Raw genomic sequence first — 23,297 nt, 5'->3', positions numbered from 1 at the left:
CTGATGAGTAGTGGCCACCTATTTAACTCCTGCAGTCAAAAGCGTACTTGTCCTCCACACTTGTCGTTTTCCGGGGATCACCAAATTTGGATCCTTTGTCCACTGTAACCTTTTATCTGTTGATGTCTCCAGACACATAATAGCATCAGTTTAAGGGTAGCTGCCCACACTGGGGATACTAATTGTTGCTAATGGTGACCTTACTGCATTAGCAAATTTTAATTCCTCTTCTGTGACCTCCCCCTATTCAGACAGTTCCATTTCTAATAGCCTTTGCCTCCACATTTTCTGCAAATGTCATCTGGCCTGTGATTCCTGGGAAACAATCTCTCTCATCTGACCCATGGGACACCCATGCATAGTCGGAACTTGGGTTGCTTCCAATTTACATTCCCCCCCATCCCCCCAATCCACATCACTAGCAATTGTTTTTTTAAATACTGCATCTGGTATAAAGGAGTCACCCAGAGGCTATGAACGAACAGCTGATGCTTGTCAAAAAGATGCATAGTCTGATCCACAGGTTATCGCTATCTTTGATTCAATCAGCTGTGCCTGTCTCCAAATATGATTCTTCCCATGGCTTGCACTAGGCACAGGTCCTTATCTGCCTCTACCAGGGCCAAGTTTAGATTTGGCACAGCAGATTCTCCCTTACTTGAGCTATGTCCAAGGTACATGATGGAATGAAAGCCTTCATAAATAGTCTCCTCAAGGCTGTTCCTCCCCGCAATACCATCTGATTTGCTATCTTTGCCTTTATTTTAAGAGGGCAAATCTTCCTTCTGTCTCCTTAGGAATGGTTATGAAAATAAACACACACATGTGCAACACAAGAAAAATTAACAACAACTTATATATTTATTTTTTTAAAAAAGTGTCTGTAAGACCCAAAATCTACAGTGGTAATTTGTTGGTAAAGACACTTTGGTCTCCAGCTAACAGGCACTGCCAGATACCAATACTTTCTTATCAGTTTAGCCATTTACAGAGAAAGAAGTGCTCAGAGCTCATCCACTGCCCCCAGATTCCATGCCTTTTCTGCACTGCTAGTAAATCTTTCCTCCACCAAATATGCTTCTGCCATTTTAAATCTACTTCTACCAGCTGCAGTACTTTTCTGTGGATTTCAAAAAAAGCAGTTGAGACATTGCAAATAACAAATACCATTTCCTTCTCTAACTTTGTTAGACAAAATGCAGGAGACCTATGACAGGACAAAACAGATAACGGGACTATCTCCTTGGGGAGAGGCTACCTGTGCTGCTCCATACACATTAAGTGCATGCCTAATAACCTGACTCTCAGACAGATGAGCATCAATATTCACCTTCCTAAACTCTGAAGATGTGTACAACGTCTAATTTCTAGTCCTTTTACCTCTAAAGAAAAAAATCAAAGTGTAGTTAATACAGGGTCACCTGCCTAAGTCTTCAGACACAGAATTAGAGAGGAAGCAATCTGGCTTCCTACCTACTTCCAATGCAGATCTATCCTCTTCTGGTTCAAGCGAGGTGTAGGCAAAAGTTCCACTCCTATAACTCAAAAAACCAAACCCAACCAACCCATAACAACTTTCCCCTTTGTCTCTACTTTATTGTAACGGTGTTAGATACGTATGTCAAATTCTTGCACAAAGAATGCTTCACTTTCAGCACAATGGAATATTTATTGCAATTATTTGGCAAAATAACTTTTCAAAAACAAATAGCTGAAAGAAAGCTTTGATATATTTGCAGACGTTTTATGAAACAAAAGGAAACAAATTCTTTGATTAAATCATACATAATGAATTATTCATCCATCCCTTTTCTGCGTTAATCAGTTAACACAAGGTGATAACATGACTTTAAAAAAATGAAAACAAAACCTAAGGAGCTGTAAGGAAGTAAGCAGAATCTGAAATGTGAACCAGAATAGAACAAGCATAATGAGATAACGAAGATTCCTTTTAAGACAGGGATGAAGAGGCAAAGCCAGTACACCTTCTGAACAAAGAACAACAAATCCATCTTTCATGACCTTGATCATGTCAATTCCAAACAAGGAGGCCTTTTCTGGGGACATACAAGAAACCTAAGCCATGCGAAGTTGTCCTTCACATTATCTTACCTGCACCATGCTGACAGCCACTGCAAAAGAGCCTGTTTAGAGTCTGGACAGCCCAGACTCAACCCTTTCATCCTGCCCCTTGGAAGAAGGATTCAGACCTGGGACTGACTAATTGGTTCAGAGCAGAATGTCCTATCTGCTTTACTGGAAGGTAGATTTGCACTGAAAAAGTAAGAATTATACTTTGAGCTAATCATAGTCTTTCAGGGCTGTGAACCAACACCACCGGACGAAAGAAAGATCAAATCTTGCTTACTTACTGTGGGAGCAGAACAGACCCAGACCAGAGCAGCACTCCCCTGTGCACCAGCACACATGCAGAACTGACATAAATGGGCATAGCCACTGTTAAAATCTGTTCCACGAAAGAAGAAAACACAAAACTAACCATTATTTATCAGAAGTGTGGAACCTGTTAACGTGAGAAAGAAGGAGCAAGGAAAGTGTAAATTTTTACACATCAAACAGCTTGGCCTCAGAAGGTAAAGAAGGCTTAAACCCAAGTTTTTGTCAAAGTAGACATATATAGCCATACCCAGGTGCTTGAGGTGTGTACCCATCACAGAGGCACTGAAGCTCTAGCACTAGTCAACATAGCACAGAGTCCCATGCAACATGGCAAAAAACTATGCACCATTTAGATCCAGGCTGTGTTTACTCCTGGTCAGAGCAGGAATTCATTCACAGTGCCCTGGGTTCGCTGTTGAAGATTTGGAGCAGCACAACACAGTGGGAGCCCTCTCTAGTACCCACTGGCATGATTTTGTGAGCCAACCCTTGCTACTGAGCAATGACACAGGAGCCCTACTCCAGAGACACAACTCTTTATAAGGCTGATTTCATCATATGTAGTTTCCCTACCCCTCATCACAGTAGCAATCAGACTCCACATTATTGTAATGCCCATCACATCATTATACAATTTCCTTTTCAGAAAAGTCCATATTCATTAATACAGAAAAATAATACTAGATATGTTTAATTGAAATTTTACATACTAAGACTACCAATAAAATCTCAAGGTAAATGTAAATTTTTCTCATTTTATCATCACACAAAAAGTTTTACATATGGATTTAGCACTTCATGTATTCATATTTCTTTTAAAAAAACCCCACACTTTCATGGAATTTATCATATTGGTGAATATTTATCAGGAATGTTCTGTGATTTTTCCAGACTCTCTTTCTCTTGACCCCTGAATGTCTCAGCTTGAACCTACCTGAAATATATGCATACAAAAATAAAAAGAGACTCCAAAGACAGAGAGAGATGTAGCATTTGGAATTCCAACCTGCTGTGAAATATTTACTCTTACTTCACTTGACTTAAAAGTAGCTGAAGGGAGTTACTCTGAACAGTAATTTTATGCCTTGTAAAAACTATCAAAGCTGCACACAGATGCATTTTACAGAGACTCGAAGGAATGTTCACACTTCTTGGCAGGTGAGTTAAGCCTATGGCACTGTCTGGAGACAAGGTTGCAAGGGTGAATCAAGCAGTCCTGAAGATCCAAATCATTACATGAATTTAAACATTTTCTCAGCATCCTTATTCCCCAAGCCACAAGTGTGCTTTTGTTGGTTAAACCTTTCAAAATGCTAATGCTCTCTGAATGGCTACAACTCTAAATCCTGTGGTGCCCAAATGGGCTTCAATGCAGGCTAGTCCGCATACCTAACTAGACCTGTTTGTGGGCTAAGTAAAGGAGGTGATTCCTCTCAGAAAGGTATTAGCCTAAAACCTGGAGTATTATTTCTGGAGACTAGACAGAAAACATGCTAAAGAACTGCATCTACTTTTTTTAAAGACAAACAAACAGCAGCAAAACATAACAGCCTTCTAAATAAGGTGGTAGCAGTTACTAAGTTAAACTTCTACAAGCTGCAAATACAGATTACTATAATGATGCAAATACAGTACATATCAACGAAGACACAAGCCTTGAAAAGAAGGTCATAGGGACCATGCTTTTTCGTAAGTAGAATATTTTAATATGTTTTCACTTTAAAGTCCTACCTCCTGTTACTGCTAATCCCCCCAATCCAGAAGAAGCATCTGTTAGTTGCTAGAAATGGATTTGAATGCACTTACTGTGAGATACCATGAACATCGCCATCAGAAATTATGTACTGTGCCTTCTTTCCTGCCACCTTTGCCCTTCAGTTTTGGCTTTTCAACTTATATTGCAATAGTTTCTTTTATCTGATGCAGCATTATTTGTGCTTTATTTCTCTGCTGAATTCCAGAGGTCAAAATTAACCTGTAGCAAGAGAAATAAAATAAATATAGGTCAATCTATTAATTGGATGACCTAGTAAGAACTTCACAATAAAATCTGAAGGCCAAGATTTTTCAAAAGCAGGTAGAAATGAGATTTTTTTTTGCATGGATACTAGTTATTGTAAAAAATCACCATTTTAATACATGCAGTCGGTTCTGACCTTGAATTTACTTCAGAAATAGACAACAGCAAGCCCAACAATAAGACTTGCATGAACATCTTTGTTTAGTATAAAAATGGTCCCTTCTAAGAGGTTGGTGGACAGCAGTAAGTTTTCAGGGAGACAGAACTAAGAAATAATGCTCTTGAAACTTATGACTCTAACCATTGTTGTATAAGAGAATCAGATGGGTCACTGAAGACCCTTCATAATTAGATAACTGACTCCCAGTAATATCCACAGGAATTTCAGGACCAACTGGCAGCACAAATTAATAGGAAGTGTTTCTCCAAAATCCCCTTTTCATTTTCTAAGATGTCAGCCAGGCGCTCCTATGCCCAGCTGTATTGCAGATAGTTTGGTTATTCTTTCATAATTATCAATTCATCTGAAGGTTACAGTTAGTTCTATAGCAGCATCACACACAATAATCACATACCAGAAAAGGTCAGACTATGATTCTTGAGTTTTGCTACAAAAGTCTTCTACCCATGAGAACAACCAAAGTAAGATACACACCTTACTGCAGGGGCCACTGTTCATACTCCAGGTAGAAACAAGAGCATAGCTTGGCTCAGCAGACTTGGAGCTTCTACCCTCTATCAACTGCATCCTTTCCCTTACCTTAATTGGGGTAGGGAGGGGGCTGCACCATCACCCAAATGTTAATTGGCAGCAAACCACACGGGCTGGGTCCTTCCTGCATGAGAAAGCCTGATGGGACTCCTCATCAGTCAGAGCTTTCTCTTTTAGTGAGCTCCCTAAAGATGACCAAACTAAAAAAAAAGAGCCAAATTTAATTAGATTATAAACTAATTAGCTGATTCTAAATGGAGAAAACTCAAAAGAGGGGAGGTAAAGCAGAACAGAAATAAAAAGGTTTATACCCAAGTCTTCCCCTGTTAGCTATAGTCTTGCAAGTAGGTCATTGCTTCCAAGCATGGATTCAAACAAATTAATGGCTCTGCTTTGCAGCAAACTGCACAGGTACTACAATGCCCTCTGGTGCCTAGGAACCCCTCATTCCCATCACCAGAGACATGGCTATGAGTTTTACACCCTGTTCTCTACAGCAACCTCTTTGCCCTGTGAGCATCAGTCCCAAGCTCCTGCTCATTACACTCATCTTACCTCCACCTGATCACTCTGGGCTGGAAACTCCCCTCCCCACCCCTCCCACACTCAGCTGTTCACCCTAAAGGAACAGCCCCACCTGAGCCACTTTTAGCTTAACAGATAACAATACCAGCTGGATGCAAAAAAACCCAGATATTGCCCATTAAGCCTTTATGTTACACTTTTTTTAAACATCTTTCTGCATCTCTAGTAACTGGCTTTGCCCCACACCCAGCACACACAGCCACTCACGTGGGCATGACTATTCACCAGACTTGAGATCATTGCTCTTATATGCTTCTAGTGCAAGGCACTGTGAAGGGAGAATTTTTGGAGTGGTTTCTGCCTTTGATACTAACAGGACTCTATTTCTCTGCTGAATATCTTTGCTTCCATTTGGACAAGTTGCCTTTGAGGTAAGAAGGGCGTTGACAAGTGCTAATGAAAAAAGCCCTGGCCATAGCTTCCTCCTGGGTGCCCAACAATATACCTAACCCATGACCCACAGGTATGAAGAGCAGTTGCCCTTTTCCACTTGGGCATGCCAGAAACTACTGCCAGAAATCAGGGAGCTCCCTTTCACCTCATTAACACCTTATTGCCCATCTTGCTCTTGTCTAGTCACTTGTTTGTGAGAGGTATCTACCATATAAAATAGAAACGAAGACTGGAGATTATCAGCTCACCAAGAGCACTGAAGCAGATTCCTCAGTAAATCTCACAGTAAAGTCACAGGGAATACAGGATTTGCCTCTTCACCAAGACAAACTTGAAAGTTTTCAACTAATTCCCAATGTCAACTTCCTTTTGAAAACCAGAAATAAACCCAGCCATACAAAACAGACAGTAGCTTCTGAATTTGAGTGGCGTACTGGGATTTGAAGAGTTCTGGATTTTTCTCCTTCCTCTGTATGATTAAATCCAGGCATTTGAATTTGGATCTCTCCCATTCTGGAGGGGTATTTTAAAAAGCTACCTCCTGATAGAGTGTTGTCATGTCTGTTATGGCATATGGATGCAGAACTACAGGCAGGAGCAAAGCTGAGGAAAGGGATACTTTGTTTTCCTTTTGAAATTGTTGCACTTTATTCCCATAATTAAAAAGTTATTTGTAACACTGGAGAATTGGTCTCACATGTCTGAAGTGCACCTAAATGTAGTCAGTTACTAAGAAAAGGGGTTATAATTTAATGGATTGAAATGCAGCCGCTCTAAATAGCAGCAGTAGAGAGGGCTGCAGAACACAGGGAGTACAAATATTGGAAATATTGGAGAGCTTCCAAATGCTTGGCATTAAATAAATAAATAAATAAATAAGCCACATGGCACAGCAGTATAAAGCCTCCTTTCTGTAGGTCAGAAATACAATTTTTTTCAAAGCTGCAACTATGAAGCTAAAGGCTTAGAGTACCGGAGGAAACTGGATAGGTCAGTCCTAGCAAGATCATGCCTTTTTTTGTGGGATGGCTTTGAGAAGGGCAGCTGCCACAAATGGATCTGGTTTCAGTGCCCTTTAAGAGCTCTGTGGATCCATCTCCCCTTGATGGATTGTCTACATCAACTTTGTGGAGGAATTGCAATGCTTTGATGAAAGCGAAGCCATTAAATTGCTTTTGGTGATGACTCTGAATGTTAGACACTAAAAAAAAGCAGGGCAAGCTGGAAGAGGCCTCCCCTCTAGTACCAATATTCCATTTCCTTATCTATACTGACTGTGACAAAGAAGTTTTGGATTATATGTTGTCTTATTATCTGCAGTGTCCTGCAATTCCATCATTATGCCATCATAAAGGTGATGCTCTTGTAAAACCACATAACAGAGATATCTTATGTTGATGCTTATCTTTTTACTATACGTTTTCTGCCTTTACATAGGCTGAAGCTCATAACCATAGCAACTGAATTATTCTGGAGTACAGCAGGTTGACCAGAGGAATTCTTCCTGACCGGAACTATTGCCTTTGTTTAAAAAGCAAAGAAAGGTTTTTACCTCCTCCGAATTCTGCAATGTAGCACAGATAGATTTGCCTTCAGATAGTCTGAAAAGCTGAATTATGCTAGCATAAAAAATTGCTCATCCAAGTAGAGATCCAAGGTCTACTACAAGAATCTTGGTAGTCACAAGAATGAAGCCACCAGAGGACCAAAAGGGAAAATGAATTTAAAAAGATCTGTCCCCTTGTGGGTAAAGGGGGATGTTTTAACTACTCCAGGACACTTAGAATACTTTTCAAAATGACCTCTGAAAAAAACAATTCTGTTCCTGTAACACACATCCTTAGCATGTACCTAAAAAGGCAGTCATTTTAACTAGATTCAGAGGGACTGCCTCTAGTTTCTTCACATGACAACTGTGGTATACAGCCACTAATCATACAAGACAGACTAGAACAAACATAAAGGGCTCTATGTGGCCATTATTCTGCAGGTACTGGTGTAGATGGCGTGGTGGAGGGGGACTGGGAACTCTGGGCAACCTGTACGAGTGTGTTTTAATATCACAGCACCCTTCATGACTGCTTTAATTTATTTTGGAAGAACTCCTTAAGTTTGGACTCTTCTCTTTGGACCAGAACCCGGAAGACAAAACATTACTTAGCTTTTTATGTATTTCTCCCCTACCTTTCTTTTTCCTCTGAACCTTACAAAACTATACCAGAGGCCGGGTTGCTGCTTCTTCTGCAGAATCAGTGTGAAATAATTTTCAACTTTCTCATTTAAACTTACAAACACAGATAAAGGGTGAGGGCAAAGGTAAGGAAAATAATTTTGACAGATTGTGAGTAAAACAACTATTGTAAGACTTGCAAACACAGAATGAGTAAGTATCATATATCTCTAGTGTTGTGCTTGTAAAAAAAAGTTAGTCTGGTATGTCAAAAGAAGAAAAAAGCTTCTCATGATGCACTTCATAGCACCTTCATCCTAATACTGAAGAGACTGAGTCACAGCCCAGGTGTCAAGTGTCCCCTGCAAAGAAGCATAGTGACTGGAGTCTTTCTCTTTTAGTCCAAGTTACTGTGATGCTGTTTGTACTAACAGAAGTGCTTAATCTATTGTTTAAAAACTCAAATAAAATCTGTAAGCTATTTGTCTCACTTCCATCCCACAACAGCCAGCTTTTGAGTACTTGAACAACTACACTCCCTGTGATTCTTTAATGGGAATCTAAGCAGGAGAGGGGTAGAGGAAGAATGTCTATAAACTTTGATACAGAACTGGCAGCAGGATCAACAGGAAAAAGCTGGCATGGGAGGATTAAGTATCTTCAGTACTTTTGGTGCAGCAACTTCTGTTATTTTTGTAAAATAATCCGAGGAGATACAGACACATCAGAAGGTGTGAGAGCAAGGCTTATCCCCATCAGCAAGCAATGTTTTGTCATTCTAATTTGGCACTTGGACATTTAAAAGGCAGCCTTTATAGCAGCTTTTGTAGCTGGATTATACAGCAGAAAGTGTCGAGTATATAACCTTCTAGTCAAAGCTGCAACTTCCTAAACTAACATCCCTATAGTTTTCCAAGGTAACAAAAATAGTCCTACAAAATTAGTTCTAAACCTGCTTTGCTCCTTGCTCAGACTTGTACTAGCTGAGCTGTCCAGTTGGCTGCCTTGGAATATGAACATTCAGAAAAGGGTGCTCAAATATAAGCAACGTCTCTGCATACTTAAAGATTATTTAATTTAATTCTTTCTGTCAAGTAAGATGCGCTTTTTTTTTTTCCCAAACTAAACAACTCCTCTCACCATCTTACATGAGTTACAGAAATTGATAAAAGGAATCAACAATAATGTTGAAGAATGTTATAAGACTGGATACAGAGTCTTCATCATTTTAACACTGAGTGGGGTGATTTTCAACCACCAAAAGACAAACTGGTCCTAATTTTCTAGGAGAAAATCCCATAGGGAATTGGCTATTGATTAGCCAATAAAAGAAAAATATTCTTATTCTTTAAATATGGTAGCACTCACTTTAAACCCAAGATTATTTTAAAAGTGCCTGTCATTCAGATATCAGAACATGGTCCCATTTCTGATAGATTACGGGTTTTACGCACGTCTGCCAGCACGATCGGGGGTGTTTGAAGGGGATGTTGTTCCTTTGGTAAATGATTTTAACCACATAAGGGTTAATTTTTACAGGAGGAATGCTGGCTGGGGTTTATTTGGGAACACATTTAAATGTGGCTTGTAAGAGTGGGATTTGACTTTGCTACTGATAGAGTGGTGCTCGGCCACTCTGTGTGTGCAGAGGGCTTTCAATGGGTACAGTGCATCTGCCCAATGTCCCTTCATGGTCACAGCTTTGGGACCTAACAGCTATGAAGCAGTTTCACAGCTTTATCCTGGAGGGATTTAGGTTTGCTTTTCACTCTTTCCCTATGTGCACTTGAAATGAGAAAGTCTAAAAACACAGAACAAGCCTCATCCAAGACTCCTTGCTTTTTACCTGGGAAAATCGAGGGTTTGGCCTAAGTGTGTAAGCAACTCCAGGCTGAGCAAATATTGGCCTGTTTGTAGAGACCAGCTTGAACTGGACCCTTTTTGCCCTGAAGCCACACACTGCACAGCTTTACCACTTCCTAGGCATGCTTCATAGGAAGTTATTTAAATTTCTTATTAAAATTTGGAGAAACAAAAGTAAATGTCAAAGTATACATCTGATCTCATATGCAGTGTTGCACTGAGTTTATTTTTAAAGACTTGCAACCAAGAAACCAAAAGAATGCCATGTTCTTTTCAAAGGACATGTAAAATGCACATATTAAAAAAAATATTCTGAGTTGTTTCAAACCAAGAATTATTTACTGCAAAAGTTAACACACACACACTGATATTCCAAGAATTGTTCAGTTTAGCAGGGGAAAATGACTAAAAGAAATGAAGAAAATATAACCCGTCAAAGATCACTCTCCATTTTTTCACCTCTAGACTGGAGCCTATAATGATGTGGGGTTTTTTATTTTTGTGGCATATATATAGTGCAGTAGCCAATAATACATAATTCTACAGGAAAGTGGTGCATCAAGCCATATATAGCATTAAAAAAACACCCCACTGCTGGACACTGGTGCTTAGAATTTACTGAGGTTTTAATAACAATTGAGCTTATCTTTTAAAAATTTAGCATTTCATTTAAGAAGTGTCACTGCAAGGTTTAATACTTGGCCTTACAAGACACCTGTGTAGCAACATTAACACAGAGAACATCTGAAATAGCCATTTGGATAGGTAAAAATTAGTCTTTGGGGCAGGAGACATTTTTAAAAAATGATAATAGTTTTGAGTGTCCATTGCTTTTGTCTTAGAAACAAGGAAAGACAATTCAATTTTCTAGGGGAGTCTACCTCACAGGCATTAGCTGGGTGCTTATGGTAATACTGGGAGTACACAGGTATGAGTGTCCACTCCAAGTGACTGAGTAGGGAGTGGGGATTTGGCTTCAGTGTTACACAGTCCAGACCTCCAGCAAGCCAAGAAAACACTCCCTCTGAACCCAAAAGCCGTCCGAGCAAAGCTCTGCAGAGGCTAACGTTTCAATAAAATGATGAATGTGACAAAGTTTTGCTTCACCAAAGTACTCCAGATGGCTCTCTTGGGAAGCATTAAAGCGATGAAAAAAGGTAACGCTCCTAGGACGTGGAGGATCCACAGGACAGATAGGAGCCTTTTCCCTTTTTCTCTACTAAGTGACGTGACTGGTGCCACAGTATCAGAAATGCTGCAGAGCCCCCCAACTCCCACTCCTGTGTTTTAACTGGCGCATACCATTTAAAGATTAGGCTCTCTTCAAGGCCCTTCCTTTTGTAGTGCACAATTTAGTCACGGGTATCCACTAAATCTAGTGTAAGTGTCAGTTTGAGATAGAACAGCCAGGGTTCTGCAGATTTCTTTTCCAAACAACTTAAGGCTGTACTCCTAAAGGACTGACAGACTGCAGCATTAAAGAGTCTCCTCTACCCTAACCAAGTTTGTAAAAATCCAGAGAAACATATTCCCGTATGACTTTGACCAAGAGCTTCGAGCTGTGTGATGAATAGTCTCCCACCCCACTACAGATGTAGGCAAGAAAAAAACAGAAAGAATAGCTTTATAGACCTGTCACACTAATCTTATCATTTTCATATAATGCAGTCAAGTTTGAAATAGATTTCAACGCAGACTGTTGGGAACCCAACTATAAAACTTTTTTCTTCCATAAGAAATACTTTAATTGAATTTTTAAGAGAAAAAAAAATCAGAACCATTGTCCTGCCATGCAAACACCATCTTTTTAAATCACTATTTCTCCATCTCTCTTTGCAAAAACAATAAATACATTCTTTCACACCAGGAGTTAAGAAGTATATTATTTATTGTAGTCAGGAGTTCCTTTCTCGGCATCCTGGATATGAGCTCATTCCATATCAACAACCAACAATAGCTATTGTTCCTGGAGTTTTAAGGAAGTTTCTGTACCCTGTTTCCTGAACACAGTATGTAAACTAATACACACAAAAAAGGTGTTTCATATTATTCCAGGTACATTGGGCCCCCTCCACGTCAGCCTGCTAGCAATCTTTTTCCCAGAGTCAGAAGAGTAAATGTATACTTGTGTTTATCCATTTGTGAATAGAAACAGGTACTTCCACCACAAAATATATGGAAACAGAACCCAAAGAAACACAACAATGTGTTTAATTTGGAAAGAGCACTTTCTAGTTCTTGGCTATTAAAACTGGCCACCCTGATGAGTTAGTTCCTCAGATAAATCATCACTTCTATGGTGTACCTAATCAAGAAGGCTAAAAACCCCCAGGTTCATACACATCACAAAGGTTGATACTTGTTATGACGTAACAACAATATCTCCCAACAAAGGTGTTGACTAAACTGAGTGACTGACCTGTTTCTCCACCAAACCCTCAGCCCTAATATTTAAATACATGTAATACATGTATGCCTTGTTCTGCATAAAATTTACAGTTGCGCTGGAAAGATGGGGTGAACGTCTCCAGGGTGCACAGAAAACATATGAACCTTCTCAGAATGCAAAGCTAGAATATGCCCACATGACTGAACAGGGCAGACCTGCCTTGCAATTTTACCTCTTGTAATACTACTGCCTTGCAATTACATATTTATGCCAGTGAAGACAAAATGTGTTGGATCTTGCTTCCCTGTCCAACAGGCTTCTCTTCATCTTCCGGAGGAGGGAGAAGGCATCCCACTTGCACCAGTGTATCTGCTAGTAGGGGTTACTGTCTTTTACTTATCCTTCCAAAATGCTAGCCAGTCCTCAGGCCAAACATATTAGAGGTATTTCTGTGGGTCACAGTGAATGCTTGCAATCACAAATCAGGTCTGGCGGGCTTTATTACAGGCAAAGCTATGCAAATTGCTTCTGTGTAGTCCCCACACAACTGTCCCTCCTATGCAGTGTCTCAGTCATACATTCAACAGTTAGCCACACCACAGTAACAGACTCACAGGAGGGTTGAGGTTGGAAGGGACCTCTGAAGATCATCTTGCCTGAGCCCCTTGCTCAAGCAGTGTCACCTACAGCATGGTGTCCAGTACCATGTCTTGCTGGGTTTTGAATATCTCCAAGGATGGAGACACGAGAGCCTCTCTGGGCAACCCCACCTAGTATTCAATCACCTTCACAGTTAAAAAGTGCTTTCTTATGTTTAAGTGGAATTTCCTGTGTTGCATTTTGTGCCCAGTGCCTCTTGTCCTGTCACTGGGCATAGCTGGAAAGAGCCTGGTTCCAATTTACTAAAGGAAAGAAGATGGTGATTTTACTGCTACAGTAGGGAAATGCATGGGTGTATAGCAGAAATGCCTGCTGGAGCTCTGTCCCGTACTGTGAGATACCACAGAGACATCTGGTAGAAAACACTTCACATCACAAAGACTCTGCCACATTAGTCCTGGTTATGGTGCTACTGGAGCACCACAGTGAGCGCAGCTCATGAGAAGGAGAATAGAGGAATATCCCACAGTGTTAGGCTGAGAAGAATGCCATAGATGCAAGTCCCTCTCAGTTACATTCCTGTCTTTACTTCAGGGAACTTCATCCAGACCCTTCCTTCCACGTAGCAGTCATGATGGTAACCCGCAATCCTCCCAGTTTAATCACTGCTACGTTTACAGCACAACTCTCTAGGAAAGGAGAGTGTTTTCTGGTGAGGATTGATGACCGTGATCTGAACCTTGAAATGGGACAAGAAATAAAGACATGATAAAGACATTAACAATGTATGGTTTAATATATCAAGGCTGGGCAAGCCAATTAGGACTGAATAGAAAGTAAGCTAAATCTTTTCCCACAACTCTAATCCTTTCTGTAGGATTTGAAAGAGAATAAAAAGCTACTACTGCTTTAAAAGTTACTTTCATGGTCATTTTTATGTTTTTATACTAATACTCATGCTCCTGCCAGGAGCACAAATGAAAGTGCTGAAATACCCCACAGCCTTTCCTGTGAGATTTACAGACTAATTTTACAGATCTAACAAGTTTGAATTATTGGGATAGGATTCAAATAAGCTTCTAAATTTGGGAGTGTCTCTCTGAATCCAATATGAGATCTTTACTATTTGAATTTCCCTCAACCCTATGGGAGCCACAGTATATTGTTGTGCTTTTATTGCATGTCCTATTTAAGGGTTTAATGCTGGCTCTTAGATCTTTTATTTCCAGGCAATCTGTTCAATTACTAACAGTGTCCAATTGACTCCTCTGACTGCCACTGTTCTCAGAGCACGAAACTGTAAGTGAACTTGGAAGAGCAGAGTGAGGGCAGGCAGGGGTACGTGCAGCCCAGTGAAGTCTGGGATAGTTTGTCTGTACTTCAGCTGCACTTCCATTTAATATTTCAGAGAACTTTAATAACAGTCCATTGGTGAGAAAAAACGAAGGGAAATGAACAAAGGGAGAATCAAACAGGAAGGTGAGACCATGTCTCACCACCAGCAGCCTCTTCAGTCCTGTAACACGGGATTCCCTCTCAAACACCCACACAGGAAGCACTATGGATGGGACTGCAGTCCCTAGAACAATCCAGGAAAGATATTTTAGCATAAAACTGACTCTCCCCAGGGTCTAAATTATGCCAACGATCTCTCTATTCCTCCTATGAAATTGGAAGAACAAAGGGCAACTTAAAGCCCCCTCTATCCTTGAACTGAACTTCTCAGTTTTAGCTCATCAGGCTAGCGCTGAATTTTAAATGAAACATTTAATTGTCCGTTTTCTCATTCCACCCAAAAGTAGGAGAAAAATCGTCAGTATTAATAATCAAAACCTACACAAAGAGAAAGTTTAATACATATATATGAATTGTGCCCTTGTAGACAAGGTTGCTGCTATCAATTGCTCCCTGGCAATGAATAACAAATTAACCTTCTGATCGTCATCAGCTATGACTTTACTCTGTGTATGTCATGAATTCTGTTCCCAAAGTCAGTGGGGACCTGATCCTGCAAACATTTTGGAACACTTTAAGTTTTGACCCTAAATATATATTACTTAACCCCCATGATTCCATCTTGTTTGAGAATAACTCTAATGGAGCAGCTTTAGAGTATCTGCAAATGTGGGTGTTTGTGGTATTAGTGTGTATGTTTGAAAAAAATATCATGTTAATATAGATATTTCTCAATTGTAAATGTTGAAGTTAAGGAAAAATATTTTTTAAAAATTCTTAGAAAGAAATGCAAATAAAAAATACAAGTCCTCATCTTTCTTAATGCGTCCTTTCTGCTGTAGGTTTCGAGTAACAAAACCCTTTAACTTATTAACTGAAAGGCATGTATCTTTTTTGTCATTTAGCAAAAAAATACCCAAAACGTCTTTTGGGGGCCTAAGTTTGGAAACCATATTTTTACACAGGCTTTGAAAAGCAACATCTTAAAACATTCTAAAGGAAAAAGGTTAATGAATAAGTAACTTCTCCATTTTTGCTCTGCTTCCACAAGCCTCGCTGCCATGCATACGCACAAATGCACACACACGTGTGCGTGCACACACACACACACAGAGTTTAAGGACTGACTGGCAGCTGAAAGCAGCCATACAAGCAACATTACAATAAAACCTATAGAAAAGAAGACTGCAGGGTAACTAAAGCTTTGGGCTTAGAAAGGCATTTTCCATTCAGCTATTAATATTGTATTAAAAAAATAATAGTTTTAGCTCAAATTCCCATGTTTCAAAGCTCACACAGCTCTAACACTGAGGTTATCTTGTTTGGCATGAGAACAGCTCATGTCTACATTAAAGCTGGAAGCTTAGAAGTGACATAAACAGGCCTTTTTCTATAAAGATAAAAGGCTAAGCTTTAAAGAATTTTATATTTATAGATAAACGTTACCATAGTAATCATTACAGTGAAACTTGCTAGTGTCAGCAATCCTTTGCATACAAAAATGGCTTATATTCAAATTAGCAGGAATCACGGAATCAGATCCCAGCTGCTACCTGAGAGAAGGGCTTACAGGAAAGTGTGAATGGGGGTCTCTGGGGTGGGCAACTGCCCTTATTTTGATCACCTCTCTGCTCCCTCCTGCCCTACATGCCAATACATAAACCAGGAGATGCATTGTAGGAGGCAACTTCGCAGCTCACAAACACAGTTTAGGTGCCCTTTTCCACCTCTAATTTCAATGATACCTCTATATTCAATGATATAAATACAGACAAATTAAAAAGTGTAAGAGAAGCAACAGGCAGAGAGCTGGGGCAGGTGACAGCAGTATCCGTATCCACCTATTCCCTGCAACTTGTATTCTTATACAATACGGTACAAATTCAATCCCTGCTTTGGGAAGATGTCCATTTCTTGTTACTTAGGGCGAAATCTGTTTCCCATAGCCCTCAGTGAAGCAGAATTTCCTCCCTCGTGCTCAGCAGAGGCCTATATAAGTATTGTCCCACTGATGAGTCTTGCTGGATCAGGACTCCCTTCTTATTACATCCCCTGCAACAGGCAGACTAGCATTTAAAAAGAAGGAAGTTATTTAAAGCAACAAGGCTACAGTAATCATGTAGGATAAGACTCAAACTGCGTGTTTCTGGAGGTTTCTACAATGCCCTGAAGTCAATTAGGTTTTAATTAAAAAAAAAAAAAAACACATGAAGGCTTTCAGTCTATGAATTTTTAAAGCGCCGCTAGTTAATTAAACAAAGGAAGGAAAATATCACATTCCCTTTTTTTTACAGGTGGCAAGATGAAGGAGAAGAGAGGTGAGGTGACTTACTCAGGGACAATGTGGTAAGTCAGTAGTGCCTGGCACAGAACCAAGCCTCCTCACTCTGAGATTACATCCTACTCACTCCTTGAAGTCCTGAAGAAGGGAAAAGAAAAATAGCTAAGAGAGCTGTTCAGCTTTGAAATGAGAACGCTGTGTGTGTGAGCCCACAGGCGTATGAACATATGCCATGAGAGAGATGCAAGCAATACTCCCTGATCAGCAATAATAAAAAACTCCCTCCTCCACCTTTTTTCTTTTAAAAAAAAAAAAAAGGCAAACCAGGCAGTGGGGTAAGTCTGAGTGGTTTGCAATTAATTTACAAATGTTTCCATTGTAATCAGCGCGCTAATACCTGTCACTGTCAAGCACCTCTTTCCAGCGAGGGCTCACTTGCTGTTTCTCTTGGCACATGGTGCTCTGACACTCACAGGAGATTACTTTCATAAGGTGCTTCGTATGCACATTCAATAGCCATTTTACCCAGGTTTTTATAATATCTTTGGAGACGTATATCCAGTTGTTTGGCTCCTGCAAAGCTACTGAAGTCTGGGACTCAGCTGGCAGAAAAGTAGCCTCCAATAAATAATGAAACTCTTTTGGACGGGGAGATGTTTGTGTTAACACCTAGCAGAAGGGAGGGAAAGGGGCCGGGAAGAGTGGCTGCACTTCAAAGAGGTTGCCCCTGGCAGGCACGGGCGCCCCGCAGCCAGCCGGTACTGCCTGTGGTTGGCAAGCTCTGCTGGAGCGATGGCTGCCTTGGCTGCGAGCAGCTCCGAGGAGCTCGGCAGAACGGCTTGTGGCTGGCCCTTGTTCTCAGGTGCTGTCATGGAGCATTAGAGCCCGCGTTAAGTGGAGAACAAGATGGGAAATGTTAAAAGAAAGCCAAGGGCCTGTGCTCTGCTGACCGGTGCTTTTGCAGGTTTGATGCAGCAGTAGCCCCCCCACTCTTTGCTTCAGGAAAATACTCTTAGCTGAATTACTTCTTTAAAAAATACCTTGTCCCATGTGTTGTGCTACACTGGCTCCCTCACTTGCAAGACTCTCTTTCAAAACAGTTACGTTCAAATCTGTTTTGGTACGCAGGTTCCTTGTGATACGGCTTAGATTTTGTTCCTAGTCAGAAGTGTCTCAGTGGAGATCTGCATAGCAGGCTGCCCCCACCCAAATACCATTTTTTCCTATGAGATGTTCAGCAGCAAAACTGAAGCATTTCTTCTCCCCTCTGCTCCTTATCTCACCTGTGCAACTGAAGATCAAAACATCAGAGAGACAGGGTAGTATTGCAGTGCAATTGTAGTACTTACAAATTATTTGGCCTGAGCCAAGATCTAGGGAAGTCAGTGGGCTTTGGATCAAACTCTACCACTGGACAGCAACGCTGATTATATTTTTTACATTTCTGCAGCATATGCCATCCCAGCATGTGATGTTTTACAGGCATCAGTTAAGACCCACAGGTTTCTGGTGAGGAAGAAAAGCAGCCATTTTATAGAGGAATACATGCTAAGGCAGATCTTTTGGGGTGTGTTGCTCAGGAGATTATGACGAGAAATCTGGGCTCAGTCCTTGCCGTACTTCCACTCTCAGTGGCCACCTATTATGCAAATCCACAGCGGATGTCAGAGCTGTTCTCTCTGAAGCCATTCCCCCCTGACACACACACTCTGGGAACTAGCCACCTTCCTGGCTGTGCCTATAGGTACATTGTCTGGGCACACCAACAGCTTCCAAATTCATACTGCAGATGCAACTGCACACCACCTCTGTGAGTACATGCACATACGCTCACAATTTTAAAAACTATATCTCTGTTTGCCAGCCATTACTTATTGCACAGTGGGGTCTGATAGACCACTGTTTCCTCTAAATTGCTTTGAACAGGAAATAAATGCAATGACTTGCCCTGTCTGTTGGCAAATGGTGATTTTTGCATTTTTGTGATAGTTCTCTTTGTGTGTGTGTGTGTGCGCGCACGCGCGCACATGCGTGTCACAGGAAAAAAGACTTTGGAGAAGAGCAGGCACTTTAGTTACATACCTTGAAATTCCACTCTAATCTCTTGTTATTGTGAGTTTTATGAAATAAATTCTGCACTGTAATTTTCCATGTGTGGTCTCAATGGAAGGTAACATATTATAGAAAGTTTGAGCAAAAGTCTGTTTAGACATTTGGTGTTGCGAGAGTAGGATGGAAAAAACTTTTGCTGTAAGTTTCAAATGTCATTTAAAAAAAGAAAAATGGCCAAAATTAGAAACTTCAGATGCAGTTTTTACAGCCCCTATCAACAAAACAAAGTCTGAGGCAAATTGACCAAGGGGTTTTTGAATTACCACATTGGCAGATGCTGATTATAAAAAAACTCTGCCATCCACATTCCAGAATATTTCAGGACTCTCAGACAACACTGCAAGGGAGTTAAATGGACTCCTCTCACCACTGCTTTTTGATGGAGCAATGCATAATTAGGGACAGGATAACGAAATGCTCGACTGCTCTGAAACGCCATCTTAAAATATTTGAATAAGAGTTGAGCCAATATATAACCTCACGCAGCACTTCATAGTGGCAGAAATGCCAAGAGTGTCCCACTCAAATATAGGGAAAGATGCAATTCCCCCTTATGTTCTTTCTATTTCTTGATTTTTCCAGCTCCGTTTTTTTTTTCCTCCCCATGAATTGCCTGTCGCCCCCACCATCCTCCTTCACCTTCCCACACAGATCCTTTTTTTGTAAGTAACTGTGGAACGTTCCAGCTACGCTGTGAGTTAATGCAGTGCGATAGAGGGAGAGGCAACATCAGGGAGTCAAAAATTTGAAAAGTTAAGGGGCCGAGTCTCTGGCTTCAGTTCAATCGATAATTGCTGTGCATCTGGCCCCATGTTTCTCCTGCACAATTAGCACATTGCGCATACCTTGACTTTTATATCAATTTGCAAGAAGTAAATTTACTGTTTGCAACACTGAGTACTGATCATGCAGGATGGTGAAAAAAGTCTCCCTGATGTCAGCACAGCCAAAGAGATACTCAGTACAATAGGCCCAAACAGACCCTGGGTTACAAAAGTTTAATTTGCGATGCACCTTGACATCAGCTAACAGTTGCAGTAGGAGCTTTTTTCCCCTCATATGACAACTTCAAGACCTGCTGGGAAGAAAATGCCCATAGCCAGCGAGGTTGAAAACTAGGCAAATAATATCAAAATTAAAAGTGCAGGGTGAGTGGGGCTGGGCTGCTTTGTTTGTTGTTGTTCTGAGAAACCAACTAATTAGACAAGCGCCAGGCACTGCCTGCATACCTCGATAGCTACCTGAGTAGTTTGTGTAACTGTGGAGTAATTTCAGCTGCAAAAAAAGTAGTTTTCTCCCACCCCAGAAATGACCACAACCCTTTCAGAAGGCACAAGTGCTTTGGTATGGAGGTGCTTTATACTGCTCTAGGCTGTGCCCCCACCTACACAGAGCACACTAAAGCAGCATAGATAGTGTCGGAAGTGCTCGAGGCACGGGTTTTTCATGCTTGCCCTCCACTATTCTTTACATCACTAATCTAAATGCCAACCACCTTAAACCCATACCAGGGCTAAAATTAAAGCAGTACAACTATTTGCACCCAGAAGAACCTGACCAAGTTTCAAAATACATCAATTTCTCAAAATGTTTCCTTGCCAGCTCCAAGTCCCACTCCATGCCAGCAGAAAGTCAGCAAGGCCAAGCATGTTCCTCCCCACCTGGGGCATCTTCCCCCTCAGTTTAACAGGAGCCCGCCACAGTGGCAGTGCTAGGTTGCCTAGAGCCCTGCGGCATAACAGTGCCACAGCCCTCCTGTGAGGCTGAGCAGCCACAGGACCAAGCCCAGGGCCTGCCAGTGAAGCCACCCTTTTCCAGCACAGCCTGCCATCAGCCTCACCCCACCATCCACAAGAGCTCTGGAGTCCCAGAGCTGCCAAGGTTTGGTTCACTCACGATGCTGTAGAACAAAAGGTTGGTTAAGGATATTTAAGCTTGTTTGGTTTCATTATCACTTCACAGCACCAAGAAGTGAGTGGGGGAGCTTCAGTTAGTTGACATTTATAGCATGCTAAATTACATACCCAGCGTTAACTTCAATGGCTACCGTGATCCGCGATGGTAACTCTACCTTCTTTTCTTCTCTACCAACTCAGGGCAAAAAGTTACATAAAGCTTTGCAAGTATAATCCAAAAGCAGGCTAAAGGAAGTACTAAAAAAATACACATACACGTATATACATATGCACATACATACAACTTGATGTTCTGACTTCCCCTTATTTGTTCCCTCCTTTGCCTTTCCCTACATCAATTCTACCACAAAGGCAAAGGTACGGTTCACCTGATTTTCCACATTCCCATGAGATTGCCAGTATACTAGAGTCAAATGTCGTCTCGTATCCTTCTCAACAAATATTCTGATGGCCTTTTGTGTGAATCTGTTCCTCTTTAAATGTTCCTGTACACATTGCAAAATCATGCAGAGAAGGATGGAGCAAAGGAAAAGAAGCAGTGAATTTTATGACTAAAGTGGACTTTTACTTTGCTGACCAAACCAAATGCAATATTTTCCTCTAATTTTATATTCAATTTTTCCCCTCTAATTTTATTCTACCTGAATGAACCCTTCCTTTATTTTGTTGAGATAATTATTTTTTAAGTGATGAGTGTAAGTTAAATTTAAGATAACAGAGCAAAGCACTTCAAATAAAAAAGTAAAAACATTTCTTTTTTTAAATTCAAAATTTCAAAACTTTTTGACAGATTTTTGAATTTGTTTCTTCTAGAGCTAAATATACAGAGCTGGTAAGAAGTTTCACTGCAAAAAATCTGCCTAGCTCTGAAGAGAGGTGTTTTATTGTGTGCCTGCATCTTTTCACAGAAAGGCCGTTTAGCAAGCTAGGACAATGCTTAGAGCATCCAGCTCTGTCCCCCTTTATTGCCAGTCTTGGGTACTGCCTGCTGCCTGCCCAGAATCATTTTGCTGTGGATCATATAATCTCCTAGCATCATTTCCAGGGTCCCCAAGGCTTGGGGCTCTAGAGGTCAGTGCAACCATGAACCGTGGTTCATACTCAGTTTGCACCAGTCAGTAGCAGCTACCTTCATGCACAAAAGGAAAAATGTTTACAGACTTGAGTAATAGTCTAGCAAATCCCCATTAGATTCTTTTCCCTCCCTCCCCAAATAAATGAATCCAAAGAGAAACTGATGCTGATCACCATGTGTTCAGAGTCACGGGCCACTTTTTCAGCCGGAGCGCTGCTGAGCTCTCCTGGCGCTCAGTGCAATGATGCTCATTTATACAAGTGAGGCACATGGCCCACAGTTTACGCTACACATCCAAAATCCCATATAGACTTAATTTTGCTTTTCAAAGCCCACAGAAATCCACAAATTAACACCTTTTAGCATTATTCACTCTAAGTTTTTCAGTTTTGCTGCAGTAATCGATTAACAGTTGCTTTCAAGTTAGGGTTTATCTCTTGTTGGCGGGTATATTTATGACACATGGTTACACCTACAAGAATACATTAAAAGTTTTTGAGCAACTTGGAACTAACTACAAAGGCAAACTAGTGCCTTGCAGTTGCTGTAATCTTTGATGTCAGTAGGATACTGCATTTACCAAAATCAAGCAAGAGAGTTCTGTTTTCTGTGATTAAAGCAATCCAGGTTAAACCTTTAAAGAAGCCGAGTCAACACAAGTAACTTTAAAGTACACTTTTGAAATGTTCAGAAATATTAACAGAGTGCCATGCACAAAACTTTTACCTGTATATCTCCCCCTCGATTAACTTCTTTTTCTGAGAGAGAGAATGCTGTTTCTTATATAGCATCCAGTTGAACAAAGGAGAAACAGAGCCTGAACTCTGTCCTCTGGGCACCAGAATCTGATGCAACTCACTTTCATCTCGGTGTAGCTTATCTGGTAGGCAGACCCAATGGAGGCATGAATTCCTAAGGATAAGTTATATTACACAGCATGTGACTGGATTCAGCCAACTCACCAGTGATGAATTTGCCTTCTCTGGAAGAGTTTTACTTGCTTTTAAACAGAAACCTTCCCAAACGGAATTAGTCTGTCAGTGTAATCTTTACCATAGTTAGACATGATGCAAAAAAAGGATACAAATATGCAAGTTACAGACCCACAGTGCAGCCTGCATGCCAAACTAGACAGATGTGATTGGATGCACACATACAGACACATACATAAAACACACATGATCTGAGTGAGCTTATCTTTAATAACACAGGATTGTGACTTAGGAAAACAATTTGATTCCCAGCCTTGCTACTGAATTCTTCTGTGACTTGAGGTATTGCATGTAATATCTTAGTCTCTCATTCATTTATGCAGACAAAATAGTC

At 40.7% G+C, this 23,297-nt stretch overlaps 1 protein-coding gene across 1 annotated transcript in view; it reads right to left on the bottom strand.

Annotated features, from left to right (window-relative positions):
• SOX5 (SRY-box transcription factor 5) overlaps positions 1-22,803 on the bottom strand; it is a 722,172-nt gene extending 699,369 nt beyond the window's left edge. Inside the window, exon 1 of the mRNA XM_064459677.1 lies at positions 22,698-22,803. The gene's annotated coding sequence lies outside the window, so the exon portion shown is untranslated. The remainder of the gene's footprint in view (positions 1-22,697) is intronic.
• Between the last annotated feature and the right edge of the window lie 494 nt (positions 22,804-23,297).

The sequence above is a fragment of the Phalacrocorax carbo genome, chromosome 1 (assembly GCF_963921805.1).
Source record: "Phalacrocorax carbo chromosome 1, bPhaCar2.1, whole genome shotgun sequence".
Classification (NCBI taxonomy): domain Eukaryota; kingdom Metazoa; phylum Chordata; class Aves; order Suliformes; family Phalacrocoracidae; genus Phalacrocorax; species Phalacrocorax carbo.
The sequence above is the reverse complement of the archived record's forward strand: the minus strand, read 5'-3'. Positions and strand labels throughout refer to the sequence as shown.